Genomic DNA, 17,167 nt, shown 5'->3' with positions numbered 1-17,167 from the left:
TAAGTATAGACCCTTTAATCATAAGTTCAAATTGGAAATATCAGTGTAAATTTATGATTTAAATTTTTTTCCAAGAAAACAAATTGCATCTCTTAGCTTTGTACACTGAAAAGCCTTAGAGACAATGGTGATTCAGGAGCAGTGAGCACACCAGTACCAAAATGGTGGCCTCTCAATACCATTTTCACCTAAAGGAAACAGGGCTCCTTAGAGAAATGGCTGATTCCACACAAAGATTGGAAGTGTACAAAATAAGCAAAGAAACTATCAATGATTTCTCTTCTGTCAAAAACATACAGACATCAACTTGAAAGCACTCTCGCTGGTTTGAGATAATTTGAACATCAAAATGAATAAGTGTTGCAATTGATTAACATCCATTTTTTAAAAAAATTTTTGATACTAAAAAAATGAAACAAAAACCAACAAAGCTCATTTGTATCATTGGAGTTAGCTAGAACCCCAGTCCATTTTTCTGGAAGTTGGTATTTATTTGTTCATTTGTTTGATTTAGAGGTCAGGATTTTTTAAATTTATTTTTCAATTACAGTTGACATAGACTATTATATGAGTTTCAGGCGTACAACATAGTGATTAGACATTTGTATACCTTACCAAGTGATCACCCCAATTAGTACCCATCTGACACCACACATACTTATTACAATATTATTGACTGTATTCCTTATGCTGTACTTTATATCCCCATGACTACTTTTATAATTGGCAATTTGTACTTCTTGGGGGTTGAGGCTATGGGTGAAAAAGATGAACATTGGTTTTAAAAAAAGAAAAAGAATCAAACGTCCTGCCTTTCCTGTATATGAACTGAATTTTTAGGTAATCAAACATTTGGTGAAGAAAGTTCTTTTTAGAATTCCAGATAATATGCCGAATAATTATAAAATAAGAATATCACCATTTTCCAGATCCTGATAGAATAATGGATCTTAGCGAGGCTCATCAATGGCTGCTAAAACCCTTAGGGGAAAGATTGGTAGGAAACTTTATAATGGATGAGTCAGGCTGGTACCACCTGATCCCACTAATCAATTTTAGCATCACTACAAGAGAGAGAACACACGTTATCTACCTCTTGATGTGACATGATGAGAAGTACATGGCATCAACTATTAAATATTTTTGTCTATAAAAAAAAACTCCTTAATCTGATCAAGCCTCTATATCTAACTACCAATTATCGGGAAATACAGGGACTAGAGCGTGAGTTAAATGATACCCTGTAGAAGCATTAACAAATCCAGAATATAATATATCCCACAGGAAAATTATCTAGTTTTTCCAATAAATCAATGGTGTGGGGGAAAAGCAAGTGAGGCTGTTACACAATAAAAGAAACTTAAGAGCTATAATCACCAAATACCACATATGAACCTTGCTTGGATCCTGATGTTAACAAACTAACGGAAAATGATCTTTGTGAGAATTGGGGGACTTTGAATATAGCTTGGGATGAGATAATATTAAGGAATTACTGTTCGTTTTCTAAGGTGTAATAGTGGCATGGTATTTATATTATTTGCAATGTCTTTATTAGGTATACATGTTCACCGAAACATGTATGGATTTTGCTTTAAAATACTCCGACAGCAAAAAATATTGGGGCAGTGAATAAATAGAATAAGATTGGCAAAATAGCGACAATTGTTGAAGCTGAGTGATGAGTACATAGGTGTTCATTATACTATCATTTCTACTTTTGTATGTTTTCAAAGTTCTCCATAATAAAAAGTTTTTAAAAATAAATGTTCCTTAAAGACAAAGGCCAACAAATTGTCACAGATTGGAGGATACTAAGGAGACATAATGACTAATGCAATGTATCCTGGATTAGATCTTGAAAAAGAAAAGGGGAAATCCAAATGATGTCTGTAGTTTACTTTAAAGTATTGTGCCAATTTTAACTTCTTAGTTTTGATACATGTACCAAGGTTGTCTCAGTCCATTCGGGTTACTATAACAAAATACCAAAGATTGGGTAGCTTATAAACAACAGAAATTTATTTCTTGCGGATGGAGACTAGAAATCCAAGATCAAGATGCCAGCATGGCCCAGTGAGGGCCTTCTTCCAGGTTCATAGCGGGTGCCTTCTCTCTGTCCTCACATAGCAAAGGAGCTAGGAATCTCTCTGGAGCCTCCTTTTTTATGGCATTAATCCCATTCATGAGAGCTCCAGTGTCATAACTTAAACCCCACCTCCAAATACCATCTCCTTTGGGGATTAGGATTTCAACATATGAATTTGGAGGGGACATAAACATTCGTACCATAGCAATGGTTATGTAAGGTGCTAACATTAGAGAAAACTTGGGGAAGAATATACAGGAATACTCTGTACTATCCTTGCAACTCTTCTGTAAATCTAAACTCATTTAAGAACAAAATGTTAAAAATAAATAAATGCTCTTTAGTCTCTAGACATAACAAGTTTCTTAAAGTGAATTTATACCTTCAGAGAAAAATACATCTCTATTATTAGCTTTAAATAATTCTTGAAATATGAGGAAATTGGAATACTTACACACCTCCATCTTTTTTTCCCCTCTGGGATCTCCAGAATGTGTTGACTATATTATGATTTCTATCTATATAATCATGGTATATATAACATTTATATGCTTCTCTGTCTGTAGTTGCTTTACCCTTTAATGGACCCATTGATCGCTCCTAGTCATTTTTACTATTATATCTGTTGGTAGAAATCTATCAGACAGTTGTGTCTTCAAGAAAGGCTCTTGGGAACTATAAAAACATCTGTTTGTGCTATTATACTTGGATGGCAGTGTGGCTTGGCACCCATTCTCTTTCCCTGAAGACTTGGTAGGCATTACTCTTCCATCTTCTAAAGTTGGATGTTGTTATAGAGAGGCTGGAAGTCAAATGAATTTTTTTCCCATTCACAAGTGATTTGGTTTATTTGCAAGGATTCTCATAGTATTTTTCTTTATCTCTGAAATCCATCAACTTCATCAGGATATGTGTTGAAGTTACTTGTTCTATGTCAATTTTGCCTGAGACAGGTTTGTTCTTTCAAGCTAAATTTCATCTCTTATTTCTGGAAGAACTCTTGAATTATATATATGAACATTTTTGTTGATGTTGTTGTTCCATTTAATCTATTCTCTTATTCAGAAATAGCAATCATACATCTGGTAGATCTCCTTTGTTCTTTATATGTGTCATTTTCTCTTTAATCCTTTTAAGCTTTTTAAAACTATTTGTTATATTCTCATTCATTTTACTCACTTTTCTCAAGGCTTCCTCCCATGTTTATGGCTTTTTCTTCAGCAATATCTCTTTTTCTTTTTGCTCTTTCTAATATGACTTTCATTTCTCCTTTATTTCTATGTTTTCTCCATTTCTTTTCTGAGCTCTGCAAGCTCATTTTTTTAATCTCCTTTATCTTTTTTTTTTTTAGATTTTATTGGGGAAGGGTCATAGGACTTTATTGGGGAACAGTGTGTACTTCCAGGACTTTTTTTCCAAGTCAAGTTGTTGTCCTTTCAATCTTAGTTGTGGAGGGCACAGCTTAGCTCCAGGTCCAGTTGCTGTTGCTAGTTGCAAGGGGCGCAGCCCACCATCCGTTACGGGAGTCGAACTGGCAACCTTGTGGTTGAGAGCCCATTGGCCCATGTGGGAATCGAACCGGCAGCCTTCGGAGTTAGGAGCATGGAGCTCTAACCGCCTGAGCCACTGGGCCGGCCCTATCTTATTTTTTTATTGGGCTATTTTATCTCTGTTTAAGCTTCTCATTCACAAATTCTGGTTTTTTGTTTAAGTTTTTTTGAATTCCTTTATAAATCTTTGGTCAGGATTTTCATTTTTTCCCATGGCAAACTATTTCTGGTGTGTGCTCTTTGGTCTTTTATGGGCCATACTCTTCTATTTTTAAGGATATTTTTGTATAGTTCCTATATTGGCTCCTTTTTATTATTACTAATAGTTTAATGATTATTGATTTTCCTTTTCAATCTGAACTACTGAGAAAACAAAAATTGAAAAAAAATGAACAGAGCCTCAGGGAACTGTGGGACAATAACAAAAGGGCTAGCATTCATGTCATCTGAGCTCTAAAAAGAGAGGAGAATGAGTATGGTGCTGAAAAGAAAAATTGAAGAAATAGTGACTGAAGACTTCCCCAATTTGGTTAAAGACCTAAACCTCCAGATTCAAAAAACTTGCTGAATCCAAACAAGATAAACGAAAAGAAATCCATACCCAGATACATCATAATCAAACTGCTGAAAACTAAAGACAAAGAAAAATCTTGAAAACAGAGCATAACACAATATATTACCTATAGAAGAAAAACTATATGAATGACTGCAGATTTCTTATCAGAAACCAGGAGATAAGAAGGAAGTGGCACAAAGTTTTTGTGCTGAAATAAAAGTCAACACAGAATTTTATATCCAGTGAAAATATTCTTCAGGAATGACGGTGAAACAATGACATTCTCAGGTAAACTAAGAGAAGTCATTGTCAGCATAACTTCTCTAAATGAATTGCTAAAGGAAGTTCTTCAGACGGGAAATAACAGAAGGAAACTTGGACCATCGGGAATGAAGGAACAGCAATGGAGGTGGCAAATATCTGGGTAAATAAAATACACAGATCTTCTCTCAATTTCTTTAAAATATTTTGATGAGTGAAAACAAAGATTATACCATTTGTTTGATGGATTTTTCAGTGTATGTTGATGTAGTATTTATGATAACTACAACATAAAGGGAGGAAGGTAAAGTGACCTATATGGTGGTAAGGTGTCTACATTCTACTTAAAGTGGTAACATATTGATTCAAAGTAGACTGTATATTATAATCCCAAGAGCAACCACTGAAAACAAAACAAAAAAACTATACAAAAAGATAGTAAAAAAATGCATAAATTTAAATGAAATAAAAAATGTTCAAATTATGCAAAAGAAGGCAGAAAATAGAAACAGAAGAACAAAAACCAGAATGAACAAACAGATAATAAATAAAGTAGTAAGCCTAAATGCAACATATCAATAACTGCATTAAATGCATATGTTGCAACAACTATGTATAGTGCCAGGGGTACTAAACTAATCAGGGGGAGTCACTGCATAAATTCTATAGATGGCTAACCGCTATACTGTACATCTGAAACTAATATAAAATATCGACTGTCAACTGTAAATGAAAAGAATAATAAATGATTTTTTTAATATAAATGATCTGCACATACCAATAAAAAAACCAAAGTTTCAAAATACATTAAGCAAAAACTGAGAGAACTAAAAGGGGGGAGGGGAATCTCCAGTTATATTTGGAGACTTAAACACTCTGTTCTCAATAATCAGTAGAATTAGTACAAAATCAGCAAGGATATAGAACTGAACAACACCATTGATAAACTGTATCTGCTTGATACTTAAGTAACAATCCCTCAAGCAGGAGTAGCAACAATCCCCCAAGCAAGAGTAGTGCATTCTTTTCAATTGCACGTGGAATATTCATTCAGATATACTACATTCTGGGTCATAAAACAAACCTAAATACTATATTTAAAAGAACTGAAATCATAGAGTATGTTCTCTGACTATACTGGAATCAAATTAGAAATCAATAACAGAAAAAGTCTTCAATCAGAAATTAAACAACACATTCCTGAATAATTCATGGATCTCAAATAAAATCAGAAAATATTTTTAATTGAACAAAAATATGACTCTACATTTCAAAATTAGTAGGATGCAGCTAAATAAGTACCCATACTTAGATGGATATTTGTAGTATCAAATGTTGATATCAGAAAAGATGAAAGATCTCAAATCAATAATTTAATCTTTCACCCTAAAAAAACTAGAAAAAAAGCAAAAGAAACCCAAAGCAAACAGAAGGAAGGGAATAAATAAAGAGTAGAAATCAATGAAATTGAAAACAGAAAAACAATAGAAAAAAATAAATGAAACAAAAAGCTGGTCCTTTGAAGAGATCCATAAAATTGATTTGACAAGACTGATAAGGAAAAAAAGAGAAGACACAAATTATCGTTATCAGGAATGAAAGAGAGAATATTGCTACAGACCTTGTATACATTAAAAGGGTAATAAAGGAATATTGTGAATAGTTTTAGGGACAAAATTTGACAAATTAAATACATCAATTCCTCAAAAAGCAGAAACTACCAAAATCACTCAAGGTGAAAAGGTAACCTAAATAGGCCAATGACTATCAAAGAAATTAAATTCTCAGTCAAATACCTTTCAGAAAGGAAAGCTCCGGGTTCAGATAGTTTTACTGGAAAATTTTACCAAACATTTAAAGAATAAATACCACAGTCTCTTTCAGAAAATAGAAGAGACAAAAACGCTTCCCAATTCATTTCCATGAGGGCAGCTTTAAGGTGATACCAACACCAGATAACGACATTACAAGAAAAGAAAACAGCATTTTAATATCCCTCATGACCATATACACAAACAAGCATAAAGAAAACATTAGTAAATCAAATCTAGGAATATATAAAAACAATAATACCCTGTGACCAAGTGAAAGGTTGCAAGGAATACAAGTCTCATTCAATGTGCAAAAATCAATGTAATATATCAACAGGCTATTGAAGAAAAATCACATGATCATATCAAATGATGCAGAAAAAGTACTTGACAAAAGTCAACATCAATTCATGAAAAAAAAGAACTAAGCAAACTTAGAAAGGAACTTTCTCAACCTGATAAAAGGCATCTACAAAAAAGCCTACAGCAAACATCATTGCTAATTATGAAAGGTTGAACACATTACTTCTAAGATTAGGAACAACGCAAAGAAATACACTCTCACCACTCCTATTCAGTTTCATACTGGAAGTCTTCGCCAATACAATAAGGTAAGAAAAAGAAATTAAAGGTATACATTTTGAAAAGGAAGAAATAAAACTGTTCTTATTCATAAGCAATATGATTGTGTATGGAGAAAATCCAAAGGAATCCACACAAGATTTTTTTCTATAACTAATAAGAAAGCACAGCAAGGTCACATGATACAAGGTCAACACACAATATTTTGGTATATTAACAATTTGGCAACCGTGTTTCTATATACTAGTGATTTGGAAACCAGAATAGTTTTAAAATACCATTTATATAGCTCCAAAAAATAAATCTAACAAATCATGTATAGGATCTGTTTACTAAAAACTATAAAAACCTGATGGAAGAAATCAAAGAGAAAAATAAATGGAGAGGCATACTGTCTTCATGAATTGGAAGACTAAACAAGAAGAGATGTCAGGTTCCCCCAAACTGATCTGTAAATGTAACAATTTCAATAAAAATCCCAGCATATTTTTTTAAATATAAACAAGCTGATTCTAAAATTATATGGAAAAGCAAAGGAACTAGAAGAATAAAGTTGGAGGAACCACACTACCTGGTTTTAAGACTTACTATATAGCTACAGTAATCAAAATTATGTGGTATTTTGCAGGGGAATAGACACATTGATTAATAGATCAGTGGAACAAAATAGAGAACCCAGAAATAGGTCCAGAGAAATGTGTCCAACTGAGTTTCAACAAAGGTGCGAAAGCAATCCAATAGAGGGAAAATAGCCTTTTCAACATGGTGCTAGAGCAACTATACACCTTTAGGGGGAAAAAAAGAGTCTCAACCTAAACCTCACATCTTATACGAAACGTAATTCAGAATGGGACACGGATTTAAATGCAAAACATAAAACTATAAAACATATAGGAAAAATTAGGAGAAAACCTTTGAGACCTAGGGCTAGGCAGGGAATTCCTAGACCTGACACCAAAAGCACAATCCATAAAAGGAAATGTTGATAAATTAGACTTCATCAAAATTAAAACTTTTTCTCTCTGAATGACTCTGTTAAGAGGATAAAAAGACAAGGAATAGCCTGGGAGAAAGTATTTGGAAACCACAAGTCTGACAAAGGATTTGTATCTAGAATATATAAAGAACTCTCAAAGCTCAACAGTAACAAAACAATCTGTTAGAAAATGGGCAAAACACATAAACAGATTTTTCACCGAGGAAGATGTATAGACGGCAAATAAGCATATGCAAAGATGCGCAACATCATTAGCTATTAGGGAAATGCAAAACAATCCCAGTGAGATACCACACACCTATTAAAATAGCTAAAACCAAAACAAACAAATACTGACAATACAAAGTGCTACCAAGGATATAGAGTAATTGGAACTCTCATATACTGCTGGTAGGAATGCAAAGTGGCACAGTCACTCTGGCAAAAAATGTAGCCGTTTCTTATCAAGTTGAACATACACTTAACCGTATGTCCCAACAATCCTACTCCTAGGTATTTGCCCTAAAGCAGGGGTCACCAAACTAAGGCAAGCAGGTCAAATCAGACCAAGAATCTGCTTTTATATGGCCCGCAGGCTAAGAATGCTTTTTATGATGTTAAAGAGTTTTTTAGCTTTTTCTTTTTTTTTTTTTAAAGAATATGTTACAGAGACTATACATGACTCACAAAGCCTAAAATATTTACTACCTGGACCTTCACAGAAAATGTTTGCCAACCTCTCCCCTAGAGCAATGAAAACTTATGTTCACAGAAAAACTTATACCTTGACTTTTATATCCCCTCTATTCCTTTTGCCCCAAACAAGAAGCAACCCAAATGTCCTTTCACTGGTGAATGGATTAACAAATTGAATGAGACACATTCTTTTTTTGTTTTGTTTTGTTTTGATGTGGTTTGGTTTATTTATTTATTTATTTTAATTTATTGGGGTGACAATTGTTAGTAAAATTACATAGATTTCAGGTGTACAATTCTGTATTACATCATCTGAATGTGATACATTCCTAATAATAAAATTCTACTCAGCAATAAAAAGGAATAAACTGTTTTACACACAAAAAAAAAACTTGGATGAATCTCAAAGGCATTATGCTGAGTGAAAGAAGTCAGTCTCTACAGACTACAGACTTATATGACATTCTCAGAAATATAAAATTATAGCTACAGAAAACAGAACAATGGTGTTTGGGGTACAAGGGTATGACAATAAAGAGGCAGCATGGGGGGTGATGAAACTATTCAGTATCCTGATTGTGGTGGTGGTTACACAAGTCTATATATGGTTCAAAATTCATGGAATTGTATACCAAAGAAAAAAAGTCTATTTTAATGTATGATAATTTATAAAGGAAAATAATAAAAAAAATTCAAAATGGCCAAACATTTGCCAAAATAAACATAGCTTATTTTAAAGTGGCTCATGAAAGAAAATGAAATTTTAAATTGAGCTACCAGCAGTAATAATAGCAAAACAAAGGTGAGAATGCTGGTGCCATTCCAGGTAAAATTTAGATTAGTTATTAACCTCTCGTGTTGTCAGTCATTACCATAGAGATTATACTATAGAATATTGTGTATGCCAGCATAGTGAGATGCTGCAGTGGTTAGGTGGTAAATGTTATGGATCTGGGGGCAGATGGAGGACCATTAGACAGGCCACAAATAGTGTTCTTCTACAATATCATCTAGAATAACATTAGTCATTACACCATTTAAAGCTTCACTGAGAATTTGGCACAGGTTAAAGTAGTGGGATACAAGTCATTCCCAGAGAGGATAAATAGTATTTTCAATTTTCCTGACCAATGCCTAAAATGTCACTGAAGAAAGATAAGTGGTTCAGCATTCATGGGCAGGCACCACAGGGCATTGGGGTTCTCTGGGGTGAACCTGTCATGGGCATAACAAGTTCAGGTACTTCTGTTAATGGAGCCCTGTGGTAATGAGCACGCTAATACTACCTCCAGATGGTGGTGGTGATGAATAATAACCGCTAATCCCTCTTCATCCAATTCAAGAGTTCCTAGTCAGGTGTTGCAAACCAACATGATATTATCTTTCTTTGCCATCCCAGGGCTTATTTCTCCACCTGTCTCTCAGAGTCCATTTTTTAAAAGTTTGTTGAAATGTGATCCCTTCTAGATGAGAGAACCAAGATAAAGAAACCACTGATCATACATCTCAAAGTCTATCATATGCTCTTTCCAACACACCTGAATCACTACATATGTCAAGAGAAAATACATGTATTTTATTTGATATCCACCTAACTGCAATGGAGGATGGGAAAGGTAGTCTAGTAATAGTCCCAGGAAGAAGAATTAATAGGTTTGGTGAACAGCCAGCCAGTCTTTGTCACAGAAAATTGGTGGTGGTGGAGGATGAATGGGAAAGAGACCACTTGAACAAATTTCCCCAAAGGGTATTCCTTAAGTGATCAATGTCAGCCAAGAATGAAGACTATGAGGCAGAGCAATAAGACTTTGATCTCAGACTTTCTTACTAGTTGAGTTTTCCAGGAAGCAGATGCTAAGACAGTTATTAGTTTGGTGCAAAAGTAATTGCGGTTTTTGCAATTATTAACCTTTTAAACCGCAATTATTTTTGCACCAACCTAATAGAAGTGAATTGATTTATTGGTAATTTGTGCCTGTAAAAGATAGAAGAGGGAGAATGCAGGCTGGGTAGGGCCAGTCTCAGACTGCAATGAAAATCTGACAGTCTTAGCCAATACAATGGAAAGCTCCAAAGCAAAGATTGCCCATTATAGGAGTTTCACATTGCACATTCATGGCAGGGGCCTAGTACCCCCACCGTACTCGGTCATTGTCTGGGCGCTACCATGGAGACATCAATTCAATAACAATCCATGAATGAATTCCCTTTTTGAGAAATTCAGAAACTAGTTAAAAGGCTTCTGTACCCTAAGCAAGCATGAAACCAACTACACTGAAGCTGTTAGGAAATTTTGTGGCACCCTTTCACCATAGTCCCTCCTCCCAGCACAGTGCCACATGATTGTGAGGAAACTCCCAGCTCCTGGTTTCTCCCTGGGGAGGAAAAGAGAAAACTAGACTGTATGTCCAACATTCTGACTTTTCAGGGGGGTTTACCTGAGGGACTGGCTTCTGTCTCATCTGTCTCAGAGAGCTGACAGGACCCAGCATATTTTAAATGCCTGGAGTTGCTGAGAACAAAAAAAGAGCTAGGCAACATGCTGCTGTTCCTGAGGACCTGCAGTACAGCAGACAGAGGCCAATACAGCTTAGCATCCTCTCCCTTAGGGGGAGAAAGAAGAGTGGAGTATATGTCCAACGTTCCAGCTTTTCAGGGGGCTGACCAAGGGACTAGTTTCTGTCTTAGAGCATGGATGGGACCTAGTATGCTCTAGATGCCTGGGGGATGCTGAGAACAAAAAAAGATCAGTGCAGCCTGTTGCTGCTCCAGAGGGCCCATGGTGTAGGAGACAGAAGCCAATACAGGTTGGCAGCTTCTCCCTCAGGAGGGAAAGACAAGAGTAGAAGCATGCATCCAACATTCTGGCTTGTTAGGGGCTGCCCAAGGGATTGGTTTCTGTCTAGCACAACTTGAGGTGCTGACAGGACCTAGTATACTCTGGATGCCTGGGGGCCACTGAAAAAAAAAGCTAGTTGGCATGCTGCTGATTCAGAAGACCCACAGTAAAACAGACAGACACCAGAGTAAGTGAGAGATTATAAGCTCCTGAATGAAAGAAACAAGCAAATCCCTCTAAATAGAAATCAAATGTTTAACTCCAGAGAAAACATATCCATGGAAAAGGTTTGAGAGGCCCCCATAAGCTCTAGCAGGCTGATTGGTGAAGGTCTTTCCCTGTACAAAGCTAGTCAGTAAAGACTGGGAGAGGTGGCTGTTTTTTTCCCCCCAAACATGCATGCATCCAAATCAGAGCACCTAAATATATGAAGCAAACATTGAAAGAACTGAAGAGAGAAATTGATGGCAGCATGACAATAGTAGGAGATTTCAATGCCCCATTTTCAGTAATGGATAGAACATCCAGACAGAAAATTAACAAAGAAACAGGATTTGAACAACAGTGTGCACCAAATTGACCTAACAGACATATACAGAACATTCTACCCAACAGCAGCAAAATACACATTCTTCTCAAGTGCTCATGTATTAGGTCAACAAAATGAGTCTCAAAAAATTTAGAAAGATTGAAATCATACAAAGTATTTTTTCTGACTACAATGGAATGAAACTATAAATCAATAGCAGAGGGAAAAGTGGAAAGTTCACAAATATGTGAAAATTAAATAACACACTGCTGAACAATCAATGGGTCAAAGAAGAAATCAAAAGGGAAATCAGAAATATCTTGAGAAAGATGAAAACTGAAGTACAACATACCAAAACTTATAGGATGTAGCAAAAGCAGTACTAAAAGGGCATATACAAAAAAATAAATAAATAAATATAACTAACTAAATAAAAGGGAATGTACAGCGATAAACACCTACATTTAAAAAGAAGAAAGATCTCAAATAAGCAACCTAACTCTACACCTCAAGGAACCTGAAAAGGAAAAACAAACTAAGCCCAATGTTAGCAGAAAGAAGGAAATAATAAAGATTAGGGTAAAAATAGACGAAGTAGATAACAGAAAAATGATAGAAAAAAAATCAATGAAGCTATGTTTTTTGAAAAGAAAAACATAATTGACAAACCTTTAGCTATACTAAGAAAAAAGGAGAGAAGACCCAAATAAAATAAAAAATTAAAGAGAAAACATTACAACTGATGCCACAGAAATAAAAAGGATCATAAGAGACTTCTATAAACAATTATATGCCAACAAATTAGATAACCTAAAACAAATGGATAATTCCTGGAATATGCAACCTAATGACACCGAGTCATGAATAGAAAATCTGAACAGACCAATAATGAGTAAGGAGATTGAATCAGTAGTCAAAAACTTCCCAGCAAACAAAAGCCCGGGACCAGATGGCTTCAGTGGTGAATTCTAACAAATATTTAAAGAAGAATTAGTGCCAGTCCTTCTTAAACTCTTTCAAAAAATTGAAGAGGAGGGACCACTTCCAAACGCATTTGATGAGGCCAGAATTACCCTGATACCAAAGCCAGATAAGGAAACTACAAGAAAAGAAAATTACAGGCCAATATCCCTGATGAGCAAACATGCAAAAATCCTCAACAAAATACTAGCAAACTGAATTCAACAGCACATTAAAAGGATTGTACATCATAATCAAGTGGGATTTATTCCTGGGATGCAAGCATGGTTCAGCATATGCAAATCAATTAACGTGATACCCCACATTAACAGAATATGATCATATCAATAGAGGCAGAAAAAGCATTTGACAAAATTCAACATCCTTTCATAATAAAAACTCGCAACAAATTAGGTATAGAAGTAATAATATAAAAGTAAAGGCCATATATGACAAGCACATAGCTAACATCATACGCAATGGTGAAAAACTGAAAACTTTTCTTCTAAGATGGGGAACAAGGCAAGGATGCCCACTCTCATCATTTCTATTTAATATAGTACTGGAAGTCCTAGCCAGAGTCAAATTATTTCTGTTTGCAGATAACGTGAGTTTATATGCAGAGAACCCTAAAGATTTCACAAAAAACAAACAAACAAACAAAAATCTGTTAGGACTAATAAGCAAATTCTGTAAATTTGCAGGATACAAAATCAACATACAAAATCCAGTTGCATGTCTATACAGTAAGAACAACCTATCTGAAAAAGAAACTAAGAAAAATATCCCATTTACAATAGCATTAAAATGAATAAAATACATAGGAATAAATTTAATCAAGGGGGTGGAAGATCTGTACACTGAAAACTACAAAACATTGATGAAAGAAATTGAAGAAGACAAATAAATGAAAAGATATCCTGAGTTCATGGATTGAAAGAATCAATATTGTTAAAATGTCTATACTACCCAAAACCATCTATAGAGTCTATGCAATCCCTATCAAAATTCCAATGGCATTTTTTTACAGAAACAAAAGTAAAACAATCCTAAAATTCATACAGAACCACAAAGGACCCCAAATAGCCAAAGCAACTTTGAGAAATAAGAACAAATCTGGAGGCCTCACACTTCCTAATTTCAAAACATATTACAAAGCTATAGTAATCAAAACAGTATGGTATTGACATTAAAAACAGACACATAGATCAATGAAACAGAATCAAGAGCCTAGAAATAAACTCATACATTATGGTCAACTTATCGTTAACAAGGGTGCCAAGAAAATTCAAAGGGAAAATGAAAGTCCCTCCAATAAATGGTGCTGGGAAAACTGGATATCCACATGCAAAAGAATGAAACCGGACCCTTATATCATACACAAAAATCAACTCAAAATGAATTAAAACTTGAACCTAACATCTGAAGCCGTAAAACTGCTAGAAGAAAGCATAGAGGTAAATCTTCATGACATTGATCTTAGCAGTGATTTCTTGGGCGTGATATCAAAAGCACAGGAAACAAAAGCAAAAATAGACTACAAAAATAAAAAAGTGGAACTACATTAAACTAAAAAGCTTCTGCTCAACAAAAGAAACAAGGAACAGAGTGAAAAGTTAGCCTACAGAATGGGAGAAAATATTTGCAAACCATACATCTGATAAGGGGTTAATATCTAAAATATATAAGTAACCCATATAATTCAATGGCAAAAAAAATCTTATTTTAAAATGCGCAGAGGACTTGAATAGGCATTTCTCCAAAGAAGACATACAGTAGCCAACAGGTATATGAAAAGATGCTCAACATCACTAATCGTTAAGGAACTACAACTCAAAACTACAACGAGATATCACCTAACACCTATTAGGATGGCTATTATAAAAAAATAAAATGAAATAAAAATAACAAGAGTTGGCAAGGATGTGCAGTAATTGGAACACTTGTGCACTGTTGGTGGGAATGTAAAATGGTGTAGCTGCTATGAAAAATACAGTATGGTGGTTCCTAAAAAAATTAAAAATAGAATTACATATGATCCAGCAATCCACTCTGGATATTTATCCAAAAGAATTGATATCAGGATCTCAAAGAGATGTCTTCACTCCCGTGTTCATTGCAGCATTATTCACAATATCCGAGAGGTGGAAACAACCTAAATGTCCTCCAACAGATGAATGGATAAAGAAAAAAATGGTATATACATGCAATGGAATATTATTGAACCATAAAAAAGAAGGAAATACCCTCATATGGTACAACATGGATGAACTTTGAAGACATTATGCTGAAGAAATAAGCCACAGGACAAATACTACTTGATATTCCACTTAGATGAGGTATCTAAAGTAATTGAACTCATTGAAGCAGAAAGTAGGTAGGTGATTTCTGTGGGCTGGGAGAGAGAGTTGCTCTTCAATGGGTATAAAGTTTCAGTCATGCAAGATGAAAAAGTTCTAGAGATTTGCTGCACAACATGTGCTTATAGTTAACAATACGCTTAAAAATTTGTTAAGAGGTTAAATCTTATGTTACATGGCTTTTTACCACTAAAAAAAAAAGAAAAAAGAAAAAAAAGCCAAGGCAGAGCCTGAAGGTATTAACAGTGAAGGCTATCAGTTAATTGCATTCCATGAAGATGAATGGTAAGTTCCTTCTTGAACATCAGAGCGGCATACCTCCGTGGTTTCTACACTTTCCTTGTCCTGCTTGACATTTTTAGTAGCACCGACTGAGATAAAGCCATAGAATGATAGATACTGACATACCTGCAGCTGACTCATAATGTGAAGATAGCCCTTATGATAGGCAACTAAATCAAGTTTGAAAACTCGATATCTGAGACAGAACTGGACTGAATCCAACAAGATGAAATGTGACAAGGGTTTAGATTTATGATAACCAGTTATAGAAGTACTAATGATGAAAATATTTCTTCATTCATATGCAAGGACCTGAAAGAGTTTTTTAATTTCTATTTTCTGAACTTGATCATTTTTGCAAAACAAAAGGCGAGCATCAAAAACAGCAAAGAGTTTATAGAATTTCTGCACCAGTTTTCACATGTCAGCGATTATGAAACTGGTGTCCAATGTAAACTCTAAACACAGGCCGATTTCCCTCTTGGTCATATGCATTCAGGTGGTTCATTTTGGAGCTATTGAATAACAGCTTTTTATAAGCACTGGTCATTATGGGGGGGAACTGATTTGGTTTGTCCAACAAAGTAAACCCTGTTTGCTGTGTGGCATTTTCTTTTTTAAGCCACTGAGCTAAAATACAGAATGTGTACGAATTTGGATCTGACCCAAATCTTTTAAGATCCCAATTACCCTGAAGAACACTGAAGACATTTATAGGGATTATTAAATGCTGGTTATATACCTCATCATGTCTAAGGCAGCTACTATAGTTCTATGGAAAGGAGCATTTCATTCAGAGGCTGCCCAGAGTTTGAACTACATCATAGCTTCCATGTCCTTTCTGATTTGGAGTAGTTTCCCCAAATAGGGCCATATGATTGGAACCAAAGCTTTATGCTCAATGCCAAACAGGCTCTGGTAGTTTATAGATATATTTGTGTAGAGCAAGACTCCTTGCTCTGGACCCTGGTGACCACAAAGAAATCGAGAGGCCGTGATTATTGGATGCTGAGAGGAAGAGACATACTTAAACTTACAGAATCTGGAGGCAAGCAGGAACAAAGCTGGAACTTGGTGCTGGTGGCCACCCACCACTTGTTCCAGAAACACATTTTGCTTAAATAAAGGAAGTATGGTCCAGTTTCACAATGTTAATAGCTGCCAGTCTCAAACATATTTTTTATAAGGATCATTTCCTGGCTAGCAATGAGTTAGGAAACTGGCATCAAATTCAGATCAAATTTCTCACTATTAGTCAAAAATAAAATCAGGCCCCCCACCCCAGCCCCGCAAAAAACAAAAAACAGAAAAACAAAAAACACCAGCCAATAGGGGTTAAAAACTGCACAATTAAACTTGAATGTAAATTATACTATATACAGACTGGTATATACATCGTCGAAATAGTTTTGAGAGCATAAAACACTCCTGTTGAAACATTCCCTCTATATTATCCCACTTTTCATTAAGGGAAAAGTGGTATGTAATTTTCTTCTTTACATTTATGAAAGAGGAAGCGAGAAAACAATGCTGAGAGAAATAGATGCTACCCAAAGAGCAGCAGTGGCATTTGGTTGTTTCGGTCTTTGTTTCAATCTAGTTGTGTAGGACTCAGCTCACAGTGGCCCATATGGGGATCGAACTGGCAACCTTGTTGTTAAGAGCACCACGCTCTA

The sequence above is a fragment of the Rhinolophus ferrumequinum genome, chromosome X, assembly GCF_004115265.2.
Source record: "Rhinolophus ferrumequinum isolate MPI-CBG mRhiFer1 chromosome X, mRhiFer1_v1.p, whole genome shotgun sequence".
Lineage (NCBI taxonomy): Eukaryota > Metazoa > Chordata > Mammalia > Chiroptera > Rhinolophidae > Rhinolophus > Rhinolophus ferrumequinum.
The sequence above is the reverse complement of the archived record's forward strand: the minus strand, read 5'-3'. Positions refer to the sequence as shown.